This window comes from Bidens hawaiensis, unplaced genomic scaffold, assembly GCF_021521415.1.
Source record: "Bidens hawaiensis isolate Kalapana, Puna unplaced genomic scaffold, B.hawaiensis_p1.1 tig00033129_1, whole genome shotgun sequence".
Lineage (NCBI taxonomy): Eukaryota > Viridiplantae > Streptophyta > Magnoliopsida > Asterales > Asteraceae > Bidens > Bidens hawaiensis.
Window position 1 is genome coordinate 133,732 of NW_027495662.1, and position 14,173 is coordinate 147,904.

The window sequence follows — 14,173 nt, forward strand, 5'->3', positions numbered from 1 at the left end:
GGTAAGAAATAAGGTAGAAGTAGGCTTTAACAAACAATCTATTAAATGAAAGAGTTCACAAAATATAAGATAAATAGTTCAAAAACAATTCAAAGCCATAATTAGGCGTTACAATACGTAATTAAGATAAAGACAAAATAAGGAAGGGAACGAAAAATATCTTCATGATCGTTGAGTAGCTTAATTGGCGTGACTTGAGGCACCATGAGGATTTGCAGGAGTAGAAGCAGTTGAGGTAGATTAATTTGGGGTAGCTTGAATAACGTGAGCTTGATCAGCTAGCAAGAAGGTTGATGGGTTTGAGCCTGGTAAGCGTAGGTCAGTAGCATGGTGTAGTCGTAGATTGGGCTTCATGAGCTTGGGTAAGTTGAGGGCATGCATTACAGAGGTGATTTGGGTTTCCACAATGGTAGCACGCACGGATATTATGAACACCGGGTTGAGCAAGAAGGGTAGGTTGTTGCGGAACAAGTTGTGCAGTCGGCGGGATACGGCAGGTGTTAGCAAGATGGTCATAACGGTTACATTGGGTGCAATGACGACATAGGGATTCAACCGAGTGATGTTAGTTACAAGTGGAGCATGACGGAAAAGGACCGAGGTAAGGTTTCTTGTTTGAGGAGACTTGCAGGTGGGTAGGATTTGTTGCAGCAAGGTTCTTACGTTTCTTGTTGTGAGGATGAGTGGAGGTAGATGGTTTGTAGTCACCAGCAGGGGAAATTAGTGGGAAAATTTGAATCGGTTGCATTAAGGTTCCGAATTTGGGTTACTATCCTAGGGATCGCAACAGTTAACTTTTTGGCTATACAAGCAGCTATGCGGTGGTCGTGTGAAGCAAACGATTGATGTCGTGGATGACGGTGGTTTCTTAGATGAGAAATTTTACGGGGACCAAAAATAAAGATTTATAAGATGAAGGATGAGGTGAGGACAACATTAGGATAATAAAATGTCTAAGTACGTAGGTAACTTATAATAACATTGCTTTGAGAAGTAAAGGGAATTGCGTCATGAGGATCAAAAGTAAAAGTTTATAAGAGGAGTGGGGTACACTGCGTAAATAGTTATTAAATGATATAGTCAGTAAGATTAATGTGTGATGACTACATGAGGAGTTAAGTCAGTTTAAAATTTAAATTATTAAGTTTAAAATAAACTAACGAAATATAAGCTGTGGAGTTGGCCTCCCATGAGCTTTCCATGACAATTTGAATGGCCCAACGAACTAGCGAAAAACAACTGAGTTGGACAGCCCATGAGCGTTACATGGCAATATGATTGTCCCAACTAATTAATGAATTAACAATGCAATAAAGTTTGTCAGCCCAATGAGCGTTACATGGCGTTTTAACCGACCAAACTAAATAACAAACTATCGAAATAAATATGGGTAGTCGGAGAATCTTGTGAATCACCACGTTGATTACTCCAACAAAAATACGAAATCAAGTTAGGAAATGAATAGTATGAGTGCCCATGGGTTCCATGGATTTTTCACCCAACTAACCATTTAAATAACGGAACACAATAATCGGGAAAACCGAGTTTAGCCACGAATCACCGTGAATTCGGTTAAAATTAACCTAAGGTGTCGGTCATATGGCATTTATGGGTCTCGCTCGGGTCCATAGGGTTGAGTACTGTGGTCAGGTTATCACCCAGGTAAGGAATAGCATCTTACCTTTGGTTCTTGGAACCGTTTTGCCAGTGCCCAACTCACAGTTTCTCTTCCCCTTTCATTTATCATAGGGACATGCCACATAACCTAGCCTTAAGGTTTACGAGTAAAAACAACAGGTGGGAATTCTTAAGGAATTTCCCGAAAGTAAAAGCAATCTAATTTTTTTGAAAAGTTTTCTTTGAATGTTGAGGCATAACCTCGGAGTTTGTGTGTGTGTGCATAACATTACAATAGATAATAAATAATCAAAAAAAACTGTAAACAATTTAATTTGAACACATAAAGGTAAACAGATAGGCACGTATAGGGTTCCTAAACATGTGTCTATAAGGCAATTTCTAACGACCTATTTAAACCTTCGGCTCTGATACCAATCTATCACACCCCAACCTACGGCGGAAATGCCGGGGCGCGAACTGATTGTCACTGCTCTCAAGGTTATTATCATGCACAATATAAGTTTCAATATCTATTTAATAATTTCAAATAATTCAAGTACATCAAATTTATAAATAAGCAATTACATTAAACATCCAAAATTAAGTTCTTGTATCTTTTCTCTAACATGCATCCTAAGTTGCTTCAAACAATCTTGATAATCACGTCACACGATAACCTGCATATGCGTTGAAAATAATATAGTTTGTCAACACAAGGTTGAGTGAGCAACACACCAGTTTAGATGTACATATAGTACGTATATAAAAATAAGTATTTGCAACAAGTCGTATGAGAATAACAAATTAACCAAATGAGAAAGTATATCTGAGATGTCGAGAAGCACAAAGGCTATAACGACAGGCGTACGATCATACTAGACTGAGATTATGTTGGACCTCTCCGAATGCGAAAGCATACAAAGCAAATAAGCACATAAACAAGTAAGGTATAAGTTGTTAACACATAAGACAAAGTTGCAGTTTAAGTATAAGTATATAATGAGAAATATATTTACGCATATCTCCCCAAAACGTGAAAAACAAGTAAAATAAGGGAATGTGGTACTCACCTCGATGATTAAGCAAGAGATAATAAATAGGTAAGAAAGCGGAAAACGAAGCTCTTCGGGAATGATACCGACAGGAATATCCTATTACAATAATTGAGGAAATAAATATGGATAGAATAACGAAGCTAACAATGTATAGAGATTTGAGATTTGATGATCGGGTGTACTAACGAAAGTTTGATATTACTTAGATTTACTATTAATTTTATTATCACTTTATTTATCAACGGTTTCTCATAAATAATATTATTTTGGTTACAAAATTACCTGAAAATACTTAAGTAACTATTTATAAGACCTTGGATAAATTATATAAAGATATTTGTTTTAAATAATTATTTTAAGCTAGAAAAATACGTTTAAGGTATTTATATAATTTATATTTGCCAAAATCTTTATTAAATCTTATATACATATATTTACGTATAATTATAAATACATATATAATTTTATGAAAATACCGAAAATGCCAAGTAAACGATGTCGGTCTAATAAAATAAAGTTTTATTTACCGTTAATATTAATATAAAAATCGTTTAATCCTTTTAAACAATAAACAAAAATAAATTCCCCAAAAATAGGACTCGAACCTGTGTCCTTGGCCGGCTCAGCGCATACACGCAGACCACGCAACCAACTGAGCCAACTTGGTGATTTATTATAAACTGAAAATAATTAATTATAAACAGAAGAAAAGATTTACAAGTTTGAACAAACCCTAGAATCTCAAATCGTTCAAACCAGTTTGTGTCTAGCTAATCAAGCATAGGGTTATTACTACTTGATTGACGACGAATAAACTCATATATCTGATTACCTTATTTGGTGTTTAGATGAGGGTTAACTGAGTCGTAAAGCGTCGTCCATGATGATGATCACGAACTTGATGATAAACAAATTACTATTGGGGGTTTTAACGACGACGACTAGGGGATGATATCTGGAAGTTTAATTGTGTTTTTATGATCGTTTATATGCACAATGATTTAGGGTTAGGGTCGGTCGAGTATATTACAAACCGCAGATTCGTTTTAATACATATAACATAATTGGATTGACGATTAGGCCGAAATTACTTAGTTTACGAGATACACAAGATCAATTTCATCAAATAAACGTAGATTATTGCCCAATATAGAGATTCTTGAATTCGGGTTCAAGAAAACTAATATGGGTCGGGTTTGCTAAACTGGTATCCAGTTTATTATATGGATTATATTAATATTTTCAGTTTGGTCCTTGAAGTTTGAAAATTGGATACAATTGAGATGAAATTAAAGAAACAATTAAATATTAATAAAATAATCCATTTGTTAAACGCGACATTTTTATAAAATGACCCGAACACCGAAACGAGTCGGGTTTATAAGTTTCGATAAGACCGAGTTGTTACAGTCTCCCCTACTTTAGGGAATTTCGTCCCGAAATTAAGGAAACTATTAGATTTTGAGAAAAAAAATACTAAATAAAATTTAAAAAATTTATCATAGTACAGAACTTTGAATAGTTAAAACAACGTTCCAAATGCAAATCCGATAAGGGCACTTATATATAGGATGTACCATCGGCATATCCACCATGTCCCTATCATATTTACATTTGTACCGTTATTCCAATCACTTTCAATTCTATATTATGACACACAATCTTGCGCACCATGATTTTCATGCGAGGACTTCGATAATTATGTTCCGGACCATAATTATTGTTATCGTTGGATGGTCCACATGATTCGTCCCATCGTGTGGATTTACAAAACGTTTGATTAAAACATGATTTTTGAGGAAACAAAAGTTTTAAGAAGTTTTAATTTAGAACATTAGAAAGTCACCAATGTATAAAAAAAATAGTTTCAAAAGTTACAGTGAATTTTAGTAAAGCAAAGAAATTTTAAGACGACTTGTAAAGATATAAGTATTTAAAGTTAAAAATGGGGTAGCTTATAAGTAGTTAAGGTTAATGAAGGTAAGAAATAAGATAGAAGTAGGCTTTAACAAACAATCAATTAAATGAAAGAGTTCACAAAATATAAGATAAATAGTTCAAAAACAATTCAAAGCCATAATTAGGCGTTACAATACGTAATTAAGATAAAGACAAAATAAGAAAGGGAACGAAAAATATCTTCATGATCGTTGAGTAGCTTAATTGGCGTGACTTGAGGCACCATGAGGATTTGCAGGAGTAGAAGCAGTTGAGGTAGATTAATTTGGGGTAGCTTGAATAACGTGAGCTTGAACAGCTAGCAAGAAGGTTGATGGGTTTGAGCCTGGTAAGCGTGGGTCAGTAGCATGGTGTAGTCGTAGATTGGGCTTCATGAGCTTGGGTAAGTTGAGGGCATGCAATTGTGTTTTATATGAGTACCATATTGCTTTATATAAATAAAAAAAAAATTTGTGGGTTTTTACAAAGTGTGTTTTACAAAATTGTGTTATACAATTGTGTTTTATTTTTTCATAGTGTTTTTTTGTATTGTGTTTTTTACGTTATGTTATTTAATTGTGTTTTTCATTGTGTGTTTGTCATTGTTTTTTTATTTTTATAGTGTTTTTTCCATTGTGTTTTTTCATAGTGTTTTTCATTGTGTTTTATCGGTGACTTTCCGGCAAAAATTTTTGACAAAATTTCCGAAGACTTTTCCGGCAAGGTGGTGGCGGTGGGCGGTGGTGGTTGTAGGAGATGAGTGAAAATTAAGTAGATTTGTAAGATTAATTAAGTGGGTTTTTGAAATTAAATTAAGTGGGTTTTCAATATTAAGGTAGAAGACTAAAATACCCCCATTCCTAGCATTCTTAGGAAAATCAAACTTCTTATTTGAACCTTTCTCTTTTATTCATTATTGAATTAAGTGTTATTTTCATACTTTAGGTTTGACCAACTACGCAACTTTAATATATTTTTTTAACTTTTTGCAAATCAACACCTGCCGTTTTCATTGAAATCAAGCTATTTTAGTACTTTTCGTTAACCCCGTTTGTTTTTTTCCATTAGATTAGTTTATAAGTATTTTAAGAATTACATTTGAAATAACGGACCTTATTTATTTTTATCATTTAACATATCCCGCGTAATACACGGGTTCAAAAGCTAGTAAACATATATTCTAATATCACGTCTTGATCAATTTCGTGATTAGAATGTCGTGATTAGAATATGAAGACACATCACACATCATTATATTAATCATGTACATGTGAAATCTAGTTTATGAATGTATGGAACTCTTCATGATCTTCATGTCAGGTTCCACTAAGGCTATGTGTAGTGGAGGGGCTACAACATGAGACGATTTTTGTCGTGTGACGTCAAGTCAGCAAAGAGGTTGTTTTAATTTTAGTGTTGTAGTGATGTGGTAGCCCAATATATCTATATTATCTATCTATATTATAATACATATAGAAAGGGCAAAAGAGTCATTTCACTAAATACACTTAAAATTATAAGTTTACAATTATTGATGCACAATGCACAACATTTTTATGCACAAAAACTCAAACCCAACTTATCCCGCCCTCAAAACTGGCATATCCAGGTAGGTGGTGATCCAAAATTCAAAAAACCCTAAAATGCATCTGGAGCAGGTTTTGATTCTTTTGAAATTTAAACCTCATAAATATCTCTCTCTTTTTCTCACCTACCTAAATCAACAAGAAGATGATCATGGCTCGATTTGAAGATGTTTAGGTGTTTGTAATGTCCAATTGAAAGATTCAAAAGGTCCCAAGTTTAATTTCAACTTCTTGATTTGCTTCTCGATTCCTAAAATTATGTTTTTCAAGTACGATCTATGCTTTCAGATTCACCATTGGTTAGATTTTATTTGGTTATACTAGGTTCTTTCCGACTAATTAGGGTTCCAGCGGCTGGTAGGCATGCATAATTTGTGAAGACTAAGAATTCGACGGTGGGTATGTTACTTGTAATTATTAATTGGTTATTGGATTTTAATTATTCATTATGGGAATGTTAATTACTGTACGAATATGTATAATCTGAGAAAATTGTAAATTTTAGGGTTTTTTTTGAAATCATCATTTCGGGTGTTTAACTTTAAATTCATTTTACTTGAAAATTTTTAACAGTAGGTAGTTAAAAAATTATGGTTCAATTTTTTTCTAAATGATTGAAAGTTCAATTTTTTTACAAAATTAATGGTTCAAATGACATGCAAACAAAAGAACGAACATGAACAGTTAATCGAACAGATATTTATGTTAATGTTCGTTAATTTAAAAAAATGGAGATGGCATGTTCATTTTAGTTTGTTCGTTAAAAGTTTAAAAGAAAATTTATGAATAAGTGAACATAATTATATAACCGTAAACGAAGTTATATGAGAAAAACGTTGTAGACTTGCATTTACGGTTTTACTTTTTTTCAAGAATTGAAAAGTCATTTTACAGATTCCGATTAGCTTCACACGAGGTATATTTGTTTTTTAAATTTGCTTATAATTAAGAGGAGTTTGAATGTGTGTTTTGAAAGTGAATATGTGATGCTAAGTAATGATGATAAACAATATTGTTTTTATGAAGAGTTATGTGATGGTGAACAACAAGGAAAAGTGTCCACTAGCAATCCGTTTAAACATCCAATTTACCACTAACAGGTTTTTTCAACTCTATTTTGAAATTTTCTTTTGTTGTAAGAAATTTATTTTTTTAAAAGTTAAAAATGAGTAAACGAATTTGATTGATCATACAATATGCATGGATTTGGATGTTTAGAATTAGGCTTTCTTTTCTAATATTAAGCTATTTAATATGTTTGTGAACAATATGATTAGTATGCATAGGTGACGTATGCATGGAATCGGACACATTTAATGCGTAACACAATACTGGTGGGTGTGTAATGCATCTACAAACAAGTAATCGGAGTCGTGACTACTTTTAATGCGACATTTGATGCATCACCCGGCGCCGGTACACATGCAACCCGCCCCCCCTGTTACGCATAAATGATATTGATACGTTATGCCTATAACCCGACCCCATGTGTCATTGGATGCGTAACCGGTGTAAGCCCAGGTAACGCGACATAGGATGCGTAACCGACAACGGAATGCGCATAACCGACACCATGCATAACCAAATGAAGATGCATTCTCTGTCTTGATGTGTATGCCTTTGAAAGTACTATTGAATTTGAACCTTGGCTAGGACTCGGATCGTTTAAAACCAAGCCGATTAGGTGGGTTGGTTCGCTTTTAGCGGTGTTGCTACAACAATTATAAGACCAATGATAGTGAATAAACTGGTTAGTCTAACAGGCTTCAAGAGTTCCAGTTAACCTAACACAGGTCGTCGTGTCCCTCTACATTTGCGAAACGAAGAGAGAGGTTCACTAGTTTAGTTGTTATTGTTATTGTTCACTAAGGATCCAAGACCGAGATGTTTGGAACTGGTTTTAGATGCGAGTTCTTAGTGAAGCTATGTAGTTTTTTGAGTAAGAAAGAAACATGAAAAGTGCAAGTTTCTCCAGGAAGAAGAAAAGATTAGAGAGTATGTGTTATCTCCCAGATCTGGTGTACTTCATGACTGAGTTTACATTCTTTATATAGAGAGAGGAATGTAAGTCTTTTGTCTAATGGGTAAACTAGTGAATCTCCTGTTTGTGGTAGAGGGCTGACCCTTTTATGCGCGGGAGGTTGTTGACCTATGGTTAATGATATATAATAATATACTTTTTTGAGCATATCCCTTTTTTTACGGTTGAGAGATGATGTGAACAGTGATGTGATGCATTACTGTTCATGCTTTTACTGTTCACGTACTTGTTCTCCTTAATTAGGCGGGAAAAGAACCTTATAACCTTCTAACCTTTTTAGTGTTAATGTGTGAGAGTCATTTTTGGGAAGTAGGCTCAAACAAATTTTGTTATTGCTTAAAGGCTTCGAGGCTTTGAACGGTTTGCTTATTTTTTGAATTTCTGACAAGACAGTTGATGTAATTGATTGGGTGGTTTCTGCAAATAGCAGTTCCCAATAACTGCTTATTAATACTATCAACTGCTTATTATCTTTAGTTTTTCTTTTACACTTCCTCATTATTCTCCAAACACATTTATCAAGTTCCCTTCGATCTTTCACCAGGTTAGTTCACATATTCCCCTTTTCTTTCGAAATTATGGATGCTCGTAAGAATTTGTCGGTGAGTTATTCCCGATTAACCCAGGAGGAAGTCGAATCGTTTTGCCTTGATTGGGGTATAGGTTTAGAGTTTAAACTAGTGGCTCCGCCGGCCGACGCTTCGATCGATCGTTGTCTGGCCGAGTCAATTGCTCTTTATTGTAACCATTTTGAGTTCTATAACCTCCGTCATCCTTTTTCGATCTTTGTTTTGAATGTGTTAGAATATTATCGTGTGTCTTTTGGTCAGATTCACCCCTTGGGGCTTGCTAGGGTTTTGCATTTTGAAGTTTTATGCAGGGCTTTAGGGTTTGATCTGTCGCTGTTGTGTTTTCGCCGTTTCTTCCATCTAGCGAAGAACAGCGATTGGTATACCTTTGAGCATACTCAGGTTGATACTTGTCTAATCTCTTCGACGGTTACAACCCTTGGTACCTAGAATGATCAGTTTTTCTTCGTTTCCGATTCTATTGTTCCTTTTAAACTTGTTTGGAGACAACCCGAGGCCATTTTGAATGAGCCAGAGCCGTCTGATTCGAAGTTGAACGATGTGTTTTTGAAATCTATTAGGAAGTGTCCGTCACGTCTTCGTCCCTTTCCCGAACATCTTCTCGTTTTGTTAGGAATTAGCAAGTTGTGGGATAAGCCTAATCGTGATCCCGTGCTTATAAGAAATGATAAGGGTATGCATTTGCTTATCTTGCATTTGTTTTGTTTCCATGATATGCTTATTGACAAATTTCTTTTGTTTTAGTAGTTATGTCGGCTTTGGATTTTGTGAAGAGTGATGACAATTCTTATGTTGGATTTGGGGATGCTGCAGCTACTGTTGGTGAAAACGCTGTTGTTCGAGGAACAGAGCATAGGTTCGAAGGTTCTGGTTATGTGGTTGTTCCGAATGTTAAAGGTTTCACTAAGTCCATTGCTCCTAAGGTTTCTACCCGCCGTTCCAACGGCGTTTGTTGAAGTCTTCTGGTCCATCATCTTTACATGAGCATGTGGATGTTAGTGATGATGTTCAGGTTGCTGAGGATTAGGGTCCGAGTGTTGAGGCAGAGAAAGAGCAAGGATTGGTCGTGACTAAGAATAAGAAGTCAGTTGCTACGAAGGTTGCGATACCTTCTGTTCAGGGATTGTCTAGGATGGGTGTTGATGAGGTTTATGTTCCTGATTGGAATGTTAAGGTTGGTGATAGTTTTAAGGATCCGGAGGTTTGTGCTGAGGTTTTGGCTAACTTTGCTCCCTATGGGGTTCGTAATACAATATCTGAGATGGAAGGTGATGCCATGCTTTCAAGGGTGATTCTTAGCTCTTGCAACCTTTCTGCCCTTTTAGCTGAGGGTGTTACTCGCTTTCAGAAAGGGATACAAGAGTATGAAGAATTCTCCAAGAAGAATGAGAGGATGAAGGCCTCCATGGCGGCGATGAAAAAAGATGTTGATGGTTTTTCGAAGAAAGAGGAGGATTGGGTGAAGAAGATTGATGAGCTTTCTCGTAATCATGAGGTATTGTAGGGTTGAAGAAGAAGATGGAAGCTGATAGAGTTCAGCTGGAAGACGATAGGGAAGCCTTGGAGGTTCAGAAGAAAGCCTTCGCTATGGAGAAGGCTGGTTTGAAGGCTTCAGTCACCCAAGCTACTAATGACAACCGATGGCTGATCGAGCATGGTTTTCATCAAGTTGTGACTTACCTTCTTCACTTAACCGAATTTAACTCAGTTTTGGGTGGCGTTTACACAAAGTTGCTGAGCTATGGAAAACATCTGGGTTTAGTTGCTGGCTTCAAACTCCACGAGTCTGGTCAAACCTTGGAGCAATCGCCTATGTTCAACCTTGAAGCTTCCAAGATTTTTTCGGATTCCGTTCATGCAATGGAAAGGCTTACTTACCCCTACGTGGGTGAAGTTTCTTCTTGCTTTGGTAAACCCATTTCTGTTTTGCAGGGTTTAAAATTGGTTGGGCTTGATGAGAAGGTTTGCTCTGAGGTACTTGAGGCGTTATCCAAGAAGCGTTCTTGCTCGGGTGACAGTGAAGAGACTTTGTCCGAAGATAGTGGCGGGTCTCATGTGGCCAGTCTCGAAGGTTCAGCTGTTGCTGGTGGTGACCCAAAAGTGAAGAAGATTAAGAAAGGTAAGAGTGGTGGTGCCAGTACTTCAAAGCCTGCCTCTGATGTTTGAACAATTGATTCGTAGCTATCTTAGCACTTTGAACAACGTTATGTACTTTTAACAATTTAGGTTTAGCATGGAACCCTTAAGGTTTCTGCTTCATGGTTGTGATTGGCCTTTTTGGCCTTTTGAACACTTTTATGGGAATCTTTGTGATTTCCTTATTTAGCCTGAATGGCTATTATGGATGATGCTAGTTTTGGCCTTTAAATGCCCTTTTATGAATCGTAAAATTCGATGTTTTGTATTTTTGTTGCTTGTCTTGTTTGTTTAATGTGTTTTTTAGCTGATTTTCCTTAAGAAGTTTTCTGCAGTCACTTTAGCTTCAAGGCTTCATTAGGTAAAAATCACATGTTGTCTATCCTTTGTATCATTACTTAGTGTATAATTGTTTCGTAAACTTTTTCAAAGCTTAAGGAACGAAATGATGTAGGCTGTTCAGACCCGTCTATGAGGCAAGTTTTGTGTGAAAAAATTTCTCAGTCTCATGGAGTTGGATTGATATAGGAACTCACCCCTTATATAGGTTCATTTAACCCTTGAACCTATTTAGCGATGTGGTCTGGGAGCTCATGCCCTTACATGGCCCTTGCAATGGAGTTTCTTGCTAGGTTCTCAACCTGATTATATGATAGTAAAGACAAGTTATGATAAAAACTTCATCATTCATTCAAGTGGTTGTTGTTTACAAAAAGGAGAGTTATACATCTCTTGAAATACATTTTAAGTTCTTGACTAGGCATGAAACCTTTTAAGGGTTTTGCCGTTCCAGTGTCTTGGAAGCTTTTTGCCTTCTGCGTCGGCCAGTTTGTAGGACCCACCCTTGTGAGCTTCAAGGATTGTATACGGTCCTTCCCACTTTGGGCCTAGTTTTCCTTGGTTTTCTTTCTTGCTGCCCTCGTTGTTTCGGAGTACAAGATCTCCTGGCCTGAAACATTCATATTTCACTCTTGCATTGTAATAAGCTTCCATTTTTTGCTTGTACTTAACATCTTGTATTGCGGCTTGGTCTCGAATTTCTTCAAGGAGTTGCAAATTCAGCATGGTCTCGTTGTTGTTTGATCGACATCCATGTTGAGTGTTCTTTGAGTCACAACTCCGACTTCTGCTGGGATTACGGCTTCCGATCCGAACACTAAGATGTAAGGTGTTCGTTTGTGACTTGTTTTTTCGGTCATTCTTATTGTGCATAGAACATTTGGAAGTTCTTCAAGCCAATTGTTGTTATGTCTTCCCAGCCTTGCTTTGATTCCTTCCACAATGGTTCTGTTTGTTCTTTCAACTTGGCCATTGGATTGTGGGTATGCAACTGAGCTGAACACTTGAGCGATTCTGAATTCTTAGCACATGTGCTAAAAGGCTTCTCAGCAAATTGTTTCCCATTATCCGTGACCAACACTCCTGGCAGCCCATAGCGACAAATGATGCTTTCCCATGCAAAGTCGATGACTTGTTTGCCCGTTATTTTTGCAAGTGGTTTGACATCAGGCCACTTGGTGAAGTAGTCGATGGCTACTAACAAAAATTTTATCCCACCTTTGGCTGGTGGGAATGGACCAACGATATTCATTCCCCACTTGTGGAATGGCCAAGCCGAGGAGATGGGGACTAGATCATGTTTTAGGCTTTTGGGAACAGGTGCATGAATTTGACAAGCTTCACATTTCTTGAGTTGGTTCTGTTGCATCTCGGTGCATCATGGGCCATAAGTATCCGAGGTTCATCAATTTTTCAACCACCGTTCTTGGCCCAAAATGAGCTCCACATATCCCTTCGTGAACCTCTTTGATCAGATATTGACAGTGTTCAGGGCCCACACATCTTAGTAGTGGTGCAAGGTAAGCTTTTTTATAAAAAGTTTCTCCTTCCAACACATACTGGCGGGACTTGATTCGAACCCTTTCAGCCTCTGTTTGGTCCAGAGGTAACTCACCATTTTTGAGGAACTTTTCTATGGGAGTCATCCAATTAGGACCTTCTTCAGTGATTACATCTTGAACCTCAAATTCTTGAATTGAAGGAGTTTTCAATACTTCTACCAATACTTTTTTGGTGAGGTGTGCAAATATGAGGGATGCCAGTTTGCTCAGGGAATTGGCTCTTTTGCTTTATGATCTTGGGACTTGTTTGATGGTGCATTCTTGAAACGTGTTCATCGATTCCTTTACCTTATCACGATATTTCTTCATGTTGGGCTCTTTTGCTACATAGCTATCATTGACTTGACTTGAAACAAGAAACGAGTCTATGAAGACTTGTAGCTTTTGGATCTTCATCTCTTTGGCCATTTTCAGACCAACGATCAATGCTTATTATTCATCTTCATTGTTGGTGGTCTGAAATTCAAGTCGGAGAGCATATGTAAATTCTAACCCTTCGGGGTGGATAAAAATGAGCCCAGCTCCTGACCCTTCAATGCTGGAAGCTCCATCGGTAAAAAGCTTCCAGGCTTCAGGGTCAGAAGGTTCAGTGGCAGTTGTATGTATTTCAGGAATGACTTGCTTCGGGATTTCTACAATGAAATCCGCCAAGACTTGGGCTTTGACAGCTTTTCTTGGGACATAGGTAATGTTATGTTCACCTAGCTCCACAGCCCATTTGGCCAATCGGCCTGAATTTTCTGGTTTTTCAAGCACACTCTTGATGGGTTGGTCAGTGACCACTTGTATAGGGTGTGCTTGAAAGTACATCCGAAGTCTTCTAGCAGTTTGAATTAAAGCCAGAGCAAGTGTTTCAGAAGGAGGATATTTGATCTCTGCCAGTTTTAACATTTTACTAAAGAAATAAACGGGTACTTGAACTTTGTTTCGTTCGATGGTTAGGACCGCGCTTAATGCTTCTTAAGCTACTGAGAGACAGACAGAGATCAGTTCTCCTGTTTCGGGGGCTGCAATAGCTGGAAATGAAGCCAAGTGTCGCTTCATTTGATTGAAGGCTTCTTCCGCTTCTTCCGTCCACCTGAAGTCTTTTTTATTAGTGCAACCCTTTAGTGTTTTGAAGAAGTGTAGGGATTTCTCAGCGAGCTTGGAGGTGAAACGTTTCAAGGCTGCAAGCCTTCCATTCAGACTTTCCACTTCTTTTTTGCTTTGTGGAGATTTAGTTTCAAGAACATCCTTGACTTTGTTGGGATTGGCTTTTATGCTTTGTTTCCCCACGATGTGTCCCAAAAACTTGCTTCTTCGAACC